The 14,182-nt window shown below is 46.0% G+C and overlaps 1 protein-coding gene across 3 annotated transcripts in view; it reads right to left on the reverse strand.

Annotated features, from left to right (window-relative positions):
- setd9 (SET domain containing 9) overlaps positions 1 to 14,182 on the reverse strand; it is a 46,810-nt gene that overhangs the window by 19,947 nt on the left and 12,681 nt on the right. Inside the window, exon 4 of one of the 3 annotated variants that reach the window (XR_015074335.1) lies at positions 3,076 to 3,268. The exons of 1 other annotated variant lie outside the window; for it this stretch is intronic. The gene's annotated coding sequence lies outside the window, so the exon portion shown is untranslated. Of the gene's footprint in view, positions 1 to 2,917; positions 3,269 to 14,182 lie in introns of all 3 variants that reach the window. One more of the 3 variants, XR_015074334.1, reaches the window with a different exon arrangement.

The following is a 14,182-nucleotide window of genomic DNA, read 5'->3' on the forward strand; positions in this document are numbered from 1 at the left end:
ATACGTCATTCCTGCCATCCCAGGTATCAGTCTGGTGAATCTTCGCTGCACTCCTTCCATGGCAAGAACATCCTTCCTCAGATAAGGTGACCAAAACTGCACACAATACTCAAGGTGTGGTCTCACCAAGGCCGTGTACAACTGCAGCAAGACATCCTTGCTCCTATACTCAAATCCTCTCGCTATGAAGGCCAACATACTATTTGCCTTCTTAACCGCCTGCTGCACCTGCATGCTTACCTTCAGCGACTGGTGCACAAGGACACCCAGGTCTCGTTGCACTTCCCCTTTTCCCAATCTATTGCTGTTCAGATAATAATCTGCCTTCCTGTTTTTGCCACCGAAGTGGATAACCTCGCATTTATCCACATTATACTGCATTTGCCATGCATCTGCCCAATCACCCAACCTGTCCAAATCATTCTGGAGTTTCTCTGCATCCTCCTCACAGCACACACGCCCACCCAGCTTTGTGTCGTCTGCAAACTTGGAGATATTACATCTAGTTCCCTCGGCTAGATCATTTATATATATTGTGAATAGCTGGGGTCCTAGCACCAATCCCTGTGGTACCCCACTAGTCACTGCCTGCCACTCGGAAAAAGACCCGTTTATTCCAACTCTTTGCTTCCTGTCTGCCAACCAGTTCTCTATCCAAAACAGTACCTTACCCCCAATCCCGTGTGCTTTAACTTTGCACGCTAATCTCTTATGTGGGACCTTATCGAAAGCCTTCTGAAAGTCCAAATACACCACATCCACTGGTTCTCCCTTATATCTATTCTACCAGTTACATCCTCAAAAAAAATCAGTAGATTAGTCAAGCATGATTTACCTTTTGTAAATCCATGTTGACTTTGTCCGATCCTGTCACTGTTTTCCAAGTGCTCTGCTATTACATCTTTTATAATGGACTCTAGCATTTTCCCCACTACCGATGTCAGGCTTACCGGTCTATAATTCCCCATTTTTCTCTACCACCCTTTTTAAATAGTGGGGTTACATTGGCTATCCTCCAATCCATGGAAACTGTTCCAGAGTCCATAGAATTTTGGAAGATGACCAGCAATGCATCTACTATTTCTAGGGCCACTTCCTTAAGTACCCTAGGATGTAGATTATCAGGCCCTGGTCAATCCCATCAATTTCCCTAACACCATTTCCCTACGAATACTGATTTCATTCAATTCCTCTCTCTCATTAGACCCTATGTTCCCCGACATCTCTGGGAGGTTATTTATGTCCTCCTTTGTGAAGACAGAACCAAACTATGTATTTAATTGGTCTGCCATTTCTTTGTTCCTGATTATAAATTCCCCTGATTCTGACTGCAAGGGACCTACGCTTGACTTCACCAATCTTTTTCTCTTCACATATCTACAAAGAGAATAGGAATGCAAACCCAATGGTAACCTCTTACTGGAGGCATTTTATTCAAATTGATCTCAAATTATGGTAAGAAGAGTGTTACTAAAAGCAAAATTAAAACAAAAAGCAGTGCAGTGATCCTTCAATATATCGGTTTTCTTCAGTTCCATGCAGCATACTTAGAAGCAGCAGAATTTTTTTCATACTTCAGAAAAAGTTCAAATAACTAATCGCTCTCCTGTGACATTGCGCAAGGGTAGTCATAACAATTTGAATTTTTCAGGTCAAGCAGGGTTAATGAATGGGGGATAATGGAATCAATTTTGAAGAGCAGGGAGGGTGAAGAGGAGGCAAATAGGAGGGGGACAGGGAAGCAGAATGGGTTAATGGCAGAAGAGGAGAGGCAGGAAAGATGAACAGGGAGAGAGAGGGTAAGGGGAGCGAAGAAGGGAGGGCGAGAGCGGAGGGGAGGCAGAAAACAGTAGTGGGGTAGAAGAACACAGTGGGATGAGGAGAGAGCGGAGGGGAGGGTGATGGGGCAAGGAGAGGGGAGAGATAGGAAAATGTTTGGGGTGACTAAGAGAGGAAATAAAGCGGAGTATGGCTAGTCTGTGAGAGGGTTGAGGGAAGGAGGGATTGGCAGCTAATAGGTGGGTTGGAACAGAAAATGCAAACAATAGAGGGAGGAGTCAAAATCTTGTTTGTCGGGGCTGGGGCTGAAATCTTGCTCAGTGTGGGGAGGTTTTGAGGGCTTAGTGGTGAGGAGAGGACATGAAGTCCAAAGGCTTGCTCTGTGTAGGGGTAGAGGACCAATAACTTGGTCAGTGGAGTTGCTGAGTGGTGAAAAAGGTTGAAATCTTTCTCAGTGGGGAGGGGTTGTGGTATTGGTTAGGGCAGAAAAATTGCTCAGTGGGGTGGTACGGGTGAAGGTTAAGAACTTGCTATGTAGGGGAGGGTAGAGGGCTAAATTCTTGCTGTTGTGGGGGGGAGGGGGAAGGAAAAGTGCCATGAGCTTGCTCAGTGGGGAGGAAAAGTGACGTGAATTTCCTCAGTTGAGGGGCCGAAATGTTGATCAGTGTTTTTTTAAATTCATTCATGGGATGTGAGCGTCGCTGGCAAGGCAGCATTTATTGCCCTTGAGAAGGTGGTGGTGAGCCGCCTTCTTGAACCACTTGTAGGGGGTGGTGTGGGGTGGCACGTACGCCCAGTCAGTTATGCCTCTGACTGTTTATGAGCGGTTCGAATCGCTCCCACGCCCCTGGGTTCTAGACACCGGACTTAGGTACAGGCGGCGATACAGAAAAGACTCGAGTAGACAGGTGGTTTGGAAGTGAGAAAACCAAGATTTTATTAAAGCAGAAATTAACAATCTTATGAAAAGTTACTAGTATAAAATTACAGGCAAGTACAAAATAACTATACTTAATACAGGGAATGGGGAACACACAGCACATCGAGGGAAAATGACTATCTTAACTATCCCCTTATCCTTATCCCACCCCCTATACCTAACTAGATTAAGCTATGAGGGGCCAGAATTCATGCTCACCAATCAAAAGATCTGCTGAATTCAAAACAGCGGTGGGGTTTGGGGTTCGCTCTTTGTGCTCTCTGGGGCCTGCCGTCATCACGTGGTCTCGGGGTGCTGCAAGGGCGTCATCCAGGTACAAGTACCCCAAAGTTAAAGTTTCTGCTTGGGTACTTTACCTCGCAGGGATGATGGTTCCTCTTCCTCGGCCGGCAGTTGGAGTTTGCATGAAGATAGTCGACGGTGAGCTGGATTGAAGGCCCGATTAGTCGAAGCTTTTCTTCAATCGTCTTCCCATTCGTCTCGCCTCCTCGCGTCCCGCCTGGCATGGCCTGGTTTGTCCGTGTCCGCCTGGTGCAATGCCGGGCGTTCCTGATGGAATGGGAAAGGCATGGGCAGTGGCCGGGCGGTAAGCGCGGGACGGGGAAGAGCAGCAGCCACGAGGGCGAGGGGCCAGAGCAGGAGCCAAGAGCAAGGGCAGAGAGCAGAGAGAGAAGGTTGCCAGTGGGCCTACAATTATACTCCTTCGGATGGCCCTTATCTGCGTGACAAATCAGGTTAGTTCATTGTCCCAATCTTGGCGGGCTAGTTTAAATAATTGTAGCAATCTAAACTAACCGTTTTTAGATGGCCGGTAATCGCACCTACTGGCCTGATTCCTGAGTTGCTTTTGTTATTAATACATCTTAATCGGCCTGCCCAGCTTCGATGGCTTCCCTAAGCTGTTTCCGATTATTTATGCAAACAACTTGATGGCCTTAAGTATAGGCCTCACTGGTTTTGATCTGTCTCCGATTTGACTTAATGCATAATTCAAAGTCCTGTCTGCTTTCAAAACACAAAAGTCTCTCTTCACAGAAACTGCAGCTTGGATTTCAATTTCCCAAAAGCTGCTCGTGCCACAGAGTCCAAGCTTTTTAAATCTTGCAGGCTTTTGGCCACGAGGTGCGGCCGCCATCTTTGGGTGCCCTTTTCATTAAAATGTCCACGCAGGGTCCCTTTTATTACTAATAACCTTTTGGGGAAATGTAGAAATTTTGCGAATTTTACACACTGCAGTCCGTGAGGTGAAGGTGCTCCTACAGTGCTGCTGGGGAGGGAGTTCCAGGATTTGACCCAGCGGCGATGAAGGAATGGCGATATACTTCCAAGTCAGGATGGTGTGTGATTTTGAGGGGAACTTGGAGGTGGTGGTGTTCCCATGCGCCTGCTGCCCTTGTCCTTCTAGGTGGTAGAGGTTGCAGGTTTGGGAGGTAATGGTAAAAAAAACTGCTCTATTTATATGGGGAGGGGGGCGGGTGCATGCCAAAATCTTACTTTGGATGAGGTAGCAAAGAATTCCTCAGCGGGGAGGGGAGTGGTAAGATTATTTGAGAATAACACATGTACCTTGCGATGTTAGTTGGGATGCTTACCTCTGCTGCAGTGTATTCCAAGTTGTCTCTTACTCTACAGAGCTTCAAGGTATAGAAACATAGAAACATAGAAACACAGAAACACAGAAACATAGAAACACAGAAACATAGAAACATAGAAACACAGAAACACAGAAACATAGAAACATAGAAACATAGAAACACAGAAACACAGAAACATAGAAACACAGAAACATAGAAACACAGAAACATAGAAACACAGAAACACAGAAACATAGAAACATAGAAACACAGAAACACAGAAACATAGAAACATAGAAACACAGAAACACAGAAACATAGAAACACAGAAACATAGAAACACAGAAACACAGAAACACAGAAACATAGAAACATAGAAACATAGAAACACAGAAACACAGAAACACAGAAACATAGAAACACAGAAACATAGAAACACAGAAACATAGAAGACAGGAGCAGGAGTAGGCCATTCGGCCCTTCGAGCCTGCTCCGCCATTCAATGAGATCATGGCTGATCATCCAAATTCAGTACCCTGTCCCTGCCTTCTCCCCATATCCCTTGATCCCTTTAGCCTTAAGAAATATATCCAACTCTTTCTTGAATATATTTAATGAACTGGCCTCCACCGCCCTCTGTGGCAGAGAATTCCACAGGTTCACCACTCTCTGGGTGAAGAAATTCCTCCTCATTTCAGTCCTAAATGTCCTACCCTTTATCCTTAGACTATGACCCCTGGTTCTGGACTCCCCGACCATCAGAAACATCCTTCCTGCATCTAGTCTGTCCAGACCTGACAGAATTTTATAGGTTTCGATGAGATCCCCTCTCAATCTTCTAAACTCCAGTGAGTATAAGCCCAATCGACACAATCTCTCCTCATACGTCATTCCTGCCATCCCAGGTATCAGCCTGGTGAATCTTCGCTGCACTCCCTCCATGGCAAGAACATCCTTCCTCAGATAAGGCGACCAAAACTGCACACAATACTCAAGGTGCGGTCTCACCAAGGCCCTGTACAACTGCAGCAAGACATCCTTGTTCCTGTACTCGAACCCTCTTGCTACGAAGGCCAACATACCATTTGCCTTCTTAACCGCCTGCTGCACCTGCATGCTTACCTTCAGCAACTGGTGCACAAGGACACCCAGGTCTCTTTGCACTTCCCCTTCTCCCAATCTATTGCCATTCAAATAATAATCTGCCTTCCTGTTTTTGCCACCAAAGTGGATAACCTCACATTTATCCACATTATAGTGCATTTGCCATGTTTCTGCCCAATCACCCAACCTGTCCAAATCATACTGGAGTTTCACGACATCCTCCTCACAGCTTACCCTCCCACCCAGCTTTGTGTCGTCTGCAAATTTGGAGATATTACATCCAATTCCCTCGTCCAGATCATGAATATATATTGTGAACAACTGGGGTCCTAGGACCGATCCTTGCGGTACCCCACTAGTCACTGCCTGCCACTCGGAAAACGACCCGTTTATTCCAACTCTTTGCTTTCTGTCCGCCAACCAGTTCTCTATCCAAGTCAATACTGTTGTATCCGTGTGTTAATGGAGACACGGAATGTAGGAGTTGCTTTAACAGGTGTTTACTGAACAAAGTCTAGAGGTGAACTAAAAGATACAAGACACTATACAGGCTTATATAGCCCGAGTGGCCACTACCGGCATTACAGTACACAGGGGCTCTTAAAGGCACATACACCACAATTCCTCCCCTTCTAGACAACCAGTACATAACATTTTTAAGTAATCATTAATTAACATGTTTACAAGAACAATAATCTACACATTTGCTGCAGTTAATCAATTATAAGTTAGTCTCTCTGGAGGCTTCCTGACTCGGTCCGGATAACGCCTCGGTGGTGTAGTAGTTTTTGGTGGTGTAGTAGGTTCTTTTGGCAAGGTCGATTCGGTTTGAATGCCAGTGTCGGGTTCATCTGGTTCCGGTATCACCGGATCGGAGGTAGATACTATGGGTATCTCTGCTTCATCATTAGGTGTATAGAGTTGTGGTGTAGGTTGTCCCTTTTCGGATGACTCTATGATCTGGTCAGCATGGCACCTTATTATGCTTTCTCCAATGTCCACGGTATACATCAGCGGTCCTAGTCGTGTGCAAATAGTTCCAGGCTGCCATTTCTCGGTACGGTAGTCCCGGGCCAAAACTTGTTGACCTATCTGGAAAGTTCTAGTTGGCCTTGAAATTGCCGGTTCTCTACGTCCCTTCTGATGTTTGGTTTGATCAAATCCAGCCGGCATCTTAGTCTTCTACTGAAAAACATCATGGCGGGAGTTTGGTTTGTAACCACGTGTTGCATTCCTGTATGCAAACAAGAAGTTATCTACCTTATGCTGTACTTTTATGTCTTCATTACCCATGGCCTTTATGGCCTTCTTGAAGGTCTGGACAAACCTTTCAGCCAATCCATTGGTGGCGGGATGGTATGGGGCGGACGTGTAGTGCTTAACCCCATTGTTTTTTAAGAACTTCCTGAATTCTTCGGACACAAATTGCGGTCCATTATCAGAACAGATCTGTTCAGGCAGCCCATTCCTGGCAAATATGGTCCTTAATACTGTGATGGTTTTTTCCGTGGTGGTGGAGGACATCTTTATTACCTCCGGCCACTTGGAGTGTGCATCAACCGCGATTAAGAACATTGGCCTAGAAATTGAGTTTGCGCTGCGCCAGGGCTTTAGCGCCGGAAGTTAGCGCCGGCGCTAAGTCCCTTTGCGCGCGCCAAAAATTCAGTAGCGCCGCCCCCAAACGGCTGCCGGCGCTACTGAAGGGTTTTAGCGCCTGAAAACTGGCGCAACGCGCCGCTATTCCGGCGCTGCGGCCCCCACTGCGGTGCGGCAGGCTCGGGAAGTGCAGGCCTCCTCCTTCCGTTAAGGAGGAGCTGCCTGCACCCGGCCGCGGCCCGCGCAAATCTCTTCAAAAATGAGCCCGGCACCTCGGACAAGTGCCGGGCTTGCATCTGTTCCGGGGGGGGGTGGGGAGAAGTCCGGGGAGGGAGCTGCGGGCAGGCGGCCGGCGGGAAAGCGGCCGGCCGCCGCGCCTCCTTAAAGCGCCGGCGCAGACTCCGGCAACACTCGTTTGCCGGAGTCTTAGTTGCGGCTGCCACTGGCGAGGCGGCCGCAACTGAATTTCGGCTTGGGGCCGGGTTACCACGGCAACCGGGACGCTGCGCACACCGATGACGTCATCGGTGCCGGCGCAGCGCTACCGGTCTACCGCCGCGGAAGGGCCCCAGGCAATTTAGGAACCGGCGCCAATTGCAGCGCTAGGCCCTCTTCGGACACAAATTGCGGTCCATTATCGGAACAGATCTGTTCAGGCAGCCCATTCCTGGCAAATATGGTCCTTAATACTGTGATGGTTTTTTCCGTGGTGGTGGAGGACATCTTTATTACCTCCGGCCACTTGGAGTGTGCATCAACCGCGATTAAGAACATTGAGTCCATAAATGGACCAGCAAAGTCGATGTGTACCCTTTGCCATGGAGATGAGGACCACTCCCATGGATGTAGAGGGGCTTGTGGTGGGGCGTTTTGGACCTTCTGGCATCCTAGACAGCCCTTGGTCATTTCTTTGATGTCTCCATCGATACCTGGCCACCACACAAACGCTCTGGCTAGGTTCTTCATTTTCACTCCACCCAGATGCCCCTCGTGAAGCTCCTTTAGCACTTTATCCTGGAGTTTGGGTGGAATCACCACTCTGGATCCACACATCAAGGTTCCTCGGCACACTGACAGCTGTTCTCTTCTTTGTGAGAATGCTGGCAACAGTGGTTCGCCATGTGCTGGCCATCCCTTCACCGTTAAATTGGAGACTCGTGAGAGAGTCGGGTCATTTCTCGTTTCCTTTTCAATGGTAGAATTTGTTACTGGTAGACATTCCACTATGGTTGAGTGGAACATCTCCACTGGGTCCACTGTAGGTGCCTCTTCTACCGTTGGCAACGGTAGACGCGATAAACCGTCAGCATTTCCATGCTGTTTTGATCCTTTGTATTCTATGTCATATTGGTCTGCCCCTAGGAAAAGGGACCACCTCTGTAGCCTTTGCACTGTCATAATGGGAACGCCCTTTTTAGGGTTGAATATGGAGACGAGGGGTTGATGGTCAGTCAACAAGGTAAATTTTTGTCCGTGTAGGTAATGGTTGAATTTCTTCACTCCCCATATCAGGCTGAGTGCTTCCCTGTCGATCTGGGCATAGTTACGCTCAGCTGAGTTCAATGAGCGTGACGCAAAAGCTATCGGCCGCTCCGAGCCATCGGGGAATCTATGCGATAATACCGCTCCTACGCCGTAAGGGAATGCATCGCACGCCAGTCTGATTGGCAGTGATGGGTTGTAATGAGCCAAAACTTCCTTGGACGTGATCAAGCCTTTGCATTTATGGAAGGCACGTTTAGAGTCTTCGCTCCATTTCCAAATTACTCCTGTTTGTAGCAGTTCATTAAGAGGGTGCAGAACAGTTGACAAGTTCGGTAAAAATTTATGATAGTAATTTATCAATCCCAGGAATTACCTTAATTGTGAGACATTTTCAGGTGGTGGGGCTTTTATGACCGCTTCAATTTTTTCAGGTGACTTATGCAACCCTTCTTCGTTAATTATGTGGCCACAATATGATATTTGTTTCTGGAAAAATTCGCACTTGGGGCGATTTGCTCGTAGGCCCTGTTCTCTCAGCCTAGTGAGCACCTGCTCCAAATTGGCAAGGTGCTCATTGTCGTTTTCTCCTGTTACAAGGATGTCGTCTAGGTAGCATTGAGTCCCCGGAATCCCTTGCAGGACTTGCTCCATAGCTCTTTGCCAGATAGCTGGAGCTGATGCTACTCCGAAAACCAGTCGATTGTACTGGTACAGGCCTTTGTGTGTGTTTATCGTGAGATACTTTTTAAGAGGCCTCCTCAACCTCCATCTGTAGATATGCCTGTGCCAAGTCAATTTTGGTGAAACGTTTCCCTCCGGATAGTGAGGCGAAAATATCTTCTATCCTCGGAAGAGGATACTGTACCGTGTGAAGGACCGGGTTTACATTCACCTTGAAGTCCCCACAGATGCGAATTTTTCTCTGTTCAGATTTATCATTATTCAACATTTTCTTCATGACCGGGACGATGGGTGTTGCCCACTCGCTCCAATCTATCTTGGATAACACGCCTGCCTTTTCCAAATTCTCCAGCTCTGCCTCGACTGCTGGACGAATTGCGTATGGCACCGGCCTTGCCTTAAAAAACTTGGGAATTGCCGCATCTTCCACTTTTATTGAGGCGGTGACGCCTTTCAAGGTTCCTAGTTCCTGTTGAAACACTTCTTTGGCGTTGGCCAAGATGTCTTTTAATCGTTCAGGTATGACGTCATCATCATTTTTTTTCTTACTGGTCACCGTCAGTGCCTGGATGGAGTGCCAGTCTAAACGTATCTTCCTGATCCATTCACGTCCCAACAGCGGTGGACCACCATCTTGCAGAACGTATAAATACAACTTCTGTATTTCCTTGCCGTTGTATACAACAGGCACCCTTATTTTCCCTCTGGGGTATACTTTCTGCCCCGTATATGTTTTCAAGATAATGGATGTGTCTTTCAAAGGTATATGCGGAAATAGCCGCTCGTAATCCCGTCGATTTATGATGGTCAGAGCTGATCCTGTATCTAGCTCCATTTTAACTGGGGACCCTGCTATCATGAGGGTAACCCAAATGGTCTGGTAATCTTCTTTGGCAATTACATTATGTAATTTGAGACAGCTTAGTCTCTCGTTTCCGGAGTCGCTATCGCTCTTCTGGTCTTCGGAGCTACTGTCCGTCATCATTTGTACCTTTCTGTACTTTTCCTTATTGATTTTTTTTCTGTCAGTGGATTTTTTGTTTCCAGATCGGCATACACGTGCAATGTGTCCCATCTTTCCGCATTGCCTGCATGCTTTGTCCTTGAACCAGCAGTCCCTCTGATCATGGGTGGATCTGCCGCCGCGATAACATCTCTCGAAACCCTGTGTCATTTCATGGGTGCCGAAGTCCTGTGGCTTTTGCTGTATCTCTGCAGCTCCTCTTGCTGCTGCTTCGTATGATACAGCTACACTAAAAGCCTTGTCCAGTGTTAAATCTTTCTCAGAAAGTAGCCTTTTCTGTGTTCCTTCACTTAGGAGACCGCAGACGAATTTGTCTCGAACAGAATCTGCCAGTCCTGCCCCGAATTGGCAGTGCTTTGACAGCTTCCTTAATTCGGTGAGGTAATCAGTGTTACTTTCATTCTTGTGCTGATTCCTCCTGAAGAATTTGAATCGTTCCGCTATCAGCAGCAGTGTTGGGTTTAAGTGCTCCTGTAGGGTATCAACAATCTCCTTAAAATTCTTGTCCATCGGTTTGGCTGGAGTGATTAAGTTTCGTAACAGCCCGTATGTCCTTGCGCCCATTAAATTTAGAAGTACCGATGCCTTTTTATCATCCTCTATTTCATTCGTTGTGCAATATACCTCCACTCTTTCCACATATGTGGTCCAATCCTCTACATCACTATCGAAAGCAGTAATATTGCCAGTCTTAGGCATCCTGAAAAAAAAATGGCGCCTCCCGCGCTTTCCTTTCTTCCCTGCCGAGAAAAAATGGCGCCTCCTGCGCTTTCCCGCCGCTGCCGCTGCTGACAACGCTGTTCTCCGCGGTTTTTATTTATACAGATATTTTTAATAGTTGGAGACTCGTTCCCGTCGGACTCTCTGGGACTTTTCCCTCCCTCTGCTTGGTCCGAACGCCGACCTGCTTTGCAGCGCTGGCCGTCTCCCGAGTGCTCCACCCTCCGTCTCTGTTTGCCTCCGCCTTCGCTGCTCGACCCCGCTGCAGAGCCAGCCGATCGAGCCCCAGCCCGCCGCCCAGGAAGGATTATTGCAGTACCTGCCACCAGCCCGGCTAGCTGGTGAAACCACAGTTTTTTTCCCCCTTTTTTTTTCTTCGACTTTCGTCTGAGGAATCGACCTCCTTGAGGTGCTGCCGAATTGCAGGTAAGTCCGTTTCCAATTCGTCGCCACTGTTGTATCCGTGTGTTAATGGAGACACGGAATGCAGGAGTTGGTTTATCAGGTGTTTACTGAACAAAGTCTGGAGGTGAACTAAAAGATACAAGACACTATACAGGCTTATATAGCCCGAATGACCGGCATTACAGTACACAGGGGCTCTTAAAGGCACATACACCACAAATACCTTGCCCCCAAACCCTTGTGCCTTAATTTTGCATGCTAATCTCTTATGTGGGGCCTTATCGAAAGCCTTCTGAAAGTCCAAATACACCACATCCACTGGTTCTCCCTTATCTATTTTACCAGTTACATCCTCAAAAAATTACAGTAGATTAGTCAAGCATGATTTACCTTTTGTAAATCCATGTTGACTTTGTCCGATCCTGTCACTGCTTTCCAAGTGCTCTGCTATTACATCTTTTATAATGGACTCTAGCATTTTCCCCACTACCGATGTCAGGCTTCCCCGCTTTTTCTCTGCCACCTTTTTTGAATAGTGGGGCAACATTAGCTACCCTCCAACCCATGGGTACTGTTCCAGAATCTATTGAGTTCTGGAAGATGACCAGCAATGCATCTACTATTTCTAGGGCCACTTCCTTAAGTACCCTGGGATGTAGATTATCAGGCCCTGGGGATTTATCGGCCTTCAGTCCCATCAATTTTCCTAACACCATTTCCCTACAAATACTGATTTCTTTCAGTTCCACCCTTTCATCAGACCCTATGTTCCCCGGTATTTCTGGGAGGTTATTTGTGTCCTCCTTTGTGAAGACAGAACCAAAATATGTATTTAGTTGGTCTGCCATTTCTTTGTTCCCCATTATAAATTCCCCCGATTCTGACTGCAAGGGACCTACGCTTGACTTCACCAATCTTTTTCTCTTCACATATCTATAAAAGCTTTTGCAGTCAGTTTTTATGTTCCCTGAAAGCTTACTCTCATATTCTATTTTCCCTTTCTTAATTAACCCCTTTGTCCTCCTTTGTTGAATCCTGAACTGCTCCCAATCCTCAGGATTATTGCTTTTTCTGGCCAATTTGTATGTCCTCTCCTTGGATGTTATGCTATCCCTAATTTCCCTTGTTAGCCACGGTTGAGTCACCTTTTTTGTTTTATTTTTATGCCAAACTGGGATGAACAAATTTTGTAGTTCATCCATGCGGTCTTTGAATGTTTGCCATTGCCTATCCACCGTCACCCTTTGAGTGCCATTCCCCAATCAATCCTACCCAACTCGCTCCTCAGACCATTGTAGTTTCCTTTATTTAAATTGATTGAGGACCCTAGTTTCTGAGTCAACTACTTCATTCTCCATCTTAATGAAGAATTCGATCATATTATGATCGCTCCGACCCAAGGGGCCTCGTACAACAAGATTGCTAATTAATCCTTTCTCATTACATAATACCCAGTCTAAGATGGCCTGATCTCTGGTTGGTTCCTCGACATATTGGTCCAGGAAACCATCCCGTAAACACTCCAGGAATTCCTCCTCCACAGTATTGTTACTAATTTGGTTAGCCCAATCTATATGTAGATTAAAGTCACCCATGATGACTGCTGTGCCCTTATTGCACGCTTCTTTAATTTCTCTTTTAATGCGATCCCCAACCTCCGCTTTACTGTTTGGAGGTCTATATACCACTCCCACTAATGTTTTTTTCCCCTTAGTATTTCTCAATTCTACCCATACAGATTCCACATCATCAGAGCTAATATCCTTCATTACAATTGTATTAATCCCTTCTTTAACCAGTAATGCTACCCCACCTCCCTTTCCTTTTTGCCTATCTTTCCTGAATATCGAATACCCCTGGATGTTGAGTTCCCAGTCTTGGCCATCCTTGAGCCACGTTTCCGTAATCCCAACCAAATCATATTCGTTTACCTCTATTTGCGCAGCCAATTCATCCACCTTATTACAAATGCTCCTCGCATTAAGACACAAAGCCTTCAGGCTTGTTTTTTTAACGCTCTTAAACCTATTAGAATTATTATTTACTGTGGCCACGTTTGATTTAAACCGTTGATTTCTCTGACTGCCACTTTTGTTTTTCTCCTTCCTATCTTTTGCTTTTATCCTTGTCTCCCTGCTCAGGTTCCCAACCCCCTTCCATTTTAGTTTAAACCCTCCCCCACAGCACTAGCTGAGCAGTTCTGCAGTCCTCTACCAGCAGTCAAGATGTAACATTATGTACATTGGAGTTAAGTAATTTTTTATGACAACAAATTTTTCAAGGTTGTTATAAAGCATTAGTCCATTCAGGAAAGAATGCACTTTTCAAGAGACAATAATATGAACTACACAGACACTGGTTCTTGAAAAATCACTTTCTAAAAAATGGTTTCTCCCAAGTGTACTATTGGACATCGGTGGCATGTTTTCCACAGTATATCTTGTACTTTCTATGTAATTCAGTAACATAAGCAATAGTGTCTGGATTTATTATGAGGGGCATTCACACAACAAGGTTTCTGTTTTAAGAATGTGATATGACTCACTGACATATTGCTAAATCCAATCAGGAAACATTTAATAGAATTAACAGTCAATGCTTAAGGGGTGAAGTCCTTAAGAACTCATTAATTGCTCTGAGCTTGCTCTTAATCCTTTAGTTACTAATATCGGAAATCTAAATAAGCATACCTAACTCAAGGGGAAAATTCCAACGTACCAGTGCATTCATTCCTGTTATACTTAAGTTCTGATTTGAAGCATAACATTTACTAGAAGATTAATTATATATTAATCAGGAGTCTTGTAAAATCCTACAATCTTTGAATAATAAGTAAATTGTACAAAGAGCACCTAGTCATCCCCTTGGTTGCTA

Source organism: Somniosus microcephalus, chromosome 2 (assembly GCF_052327205.1).
Source record: "Somniosus microcephalus isolate GS21.2 chromosome 2, FLI_Smic_1.0, whole genome shotgun sequence".
In the NCBI taxonomy this organism is placed as follows: Eukaryota; Metazoa; Chordata; class Chondrichthyes; order Squaliformes; family Somniosidae; genus Somniosus; species Somniosus microcephalus.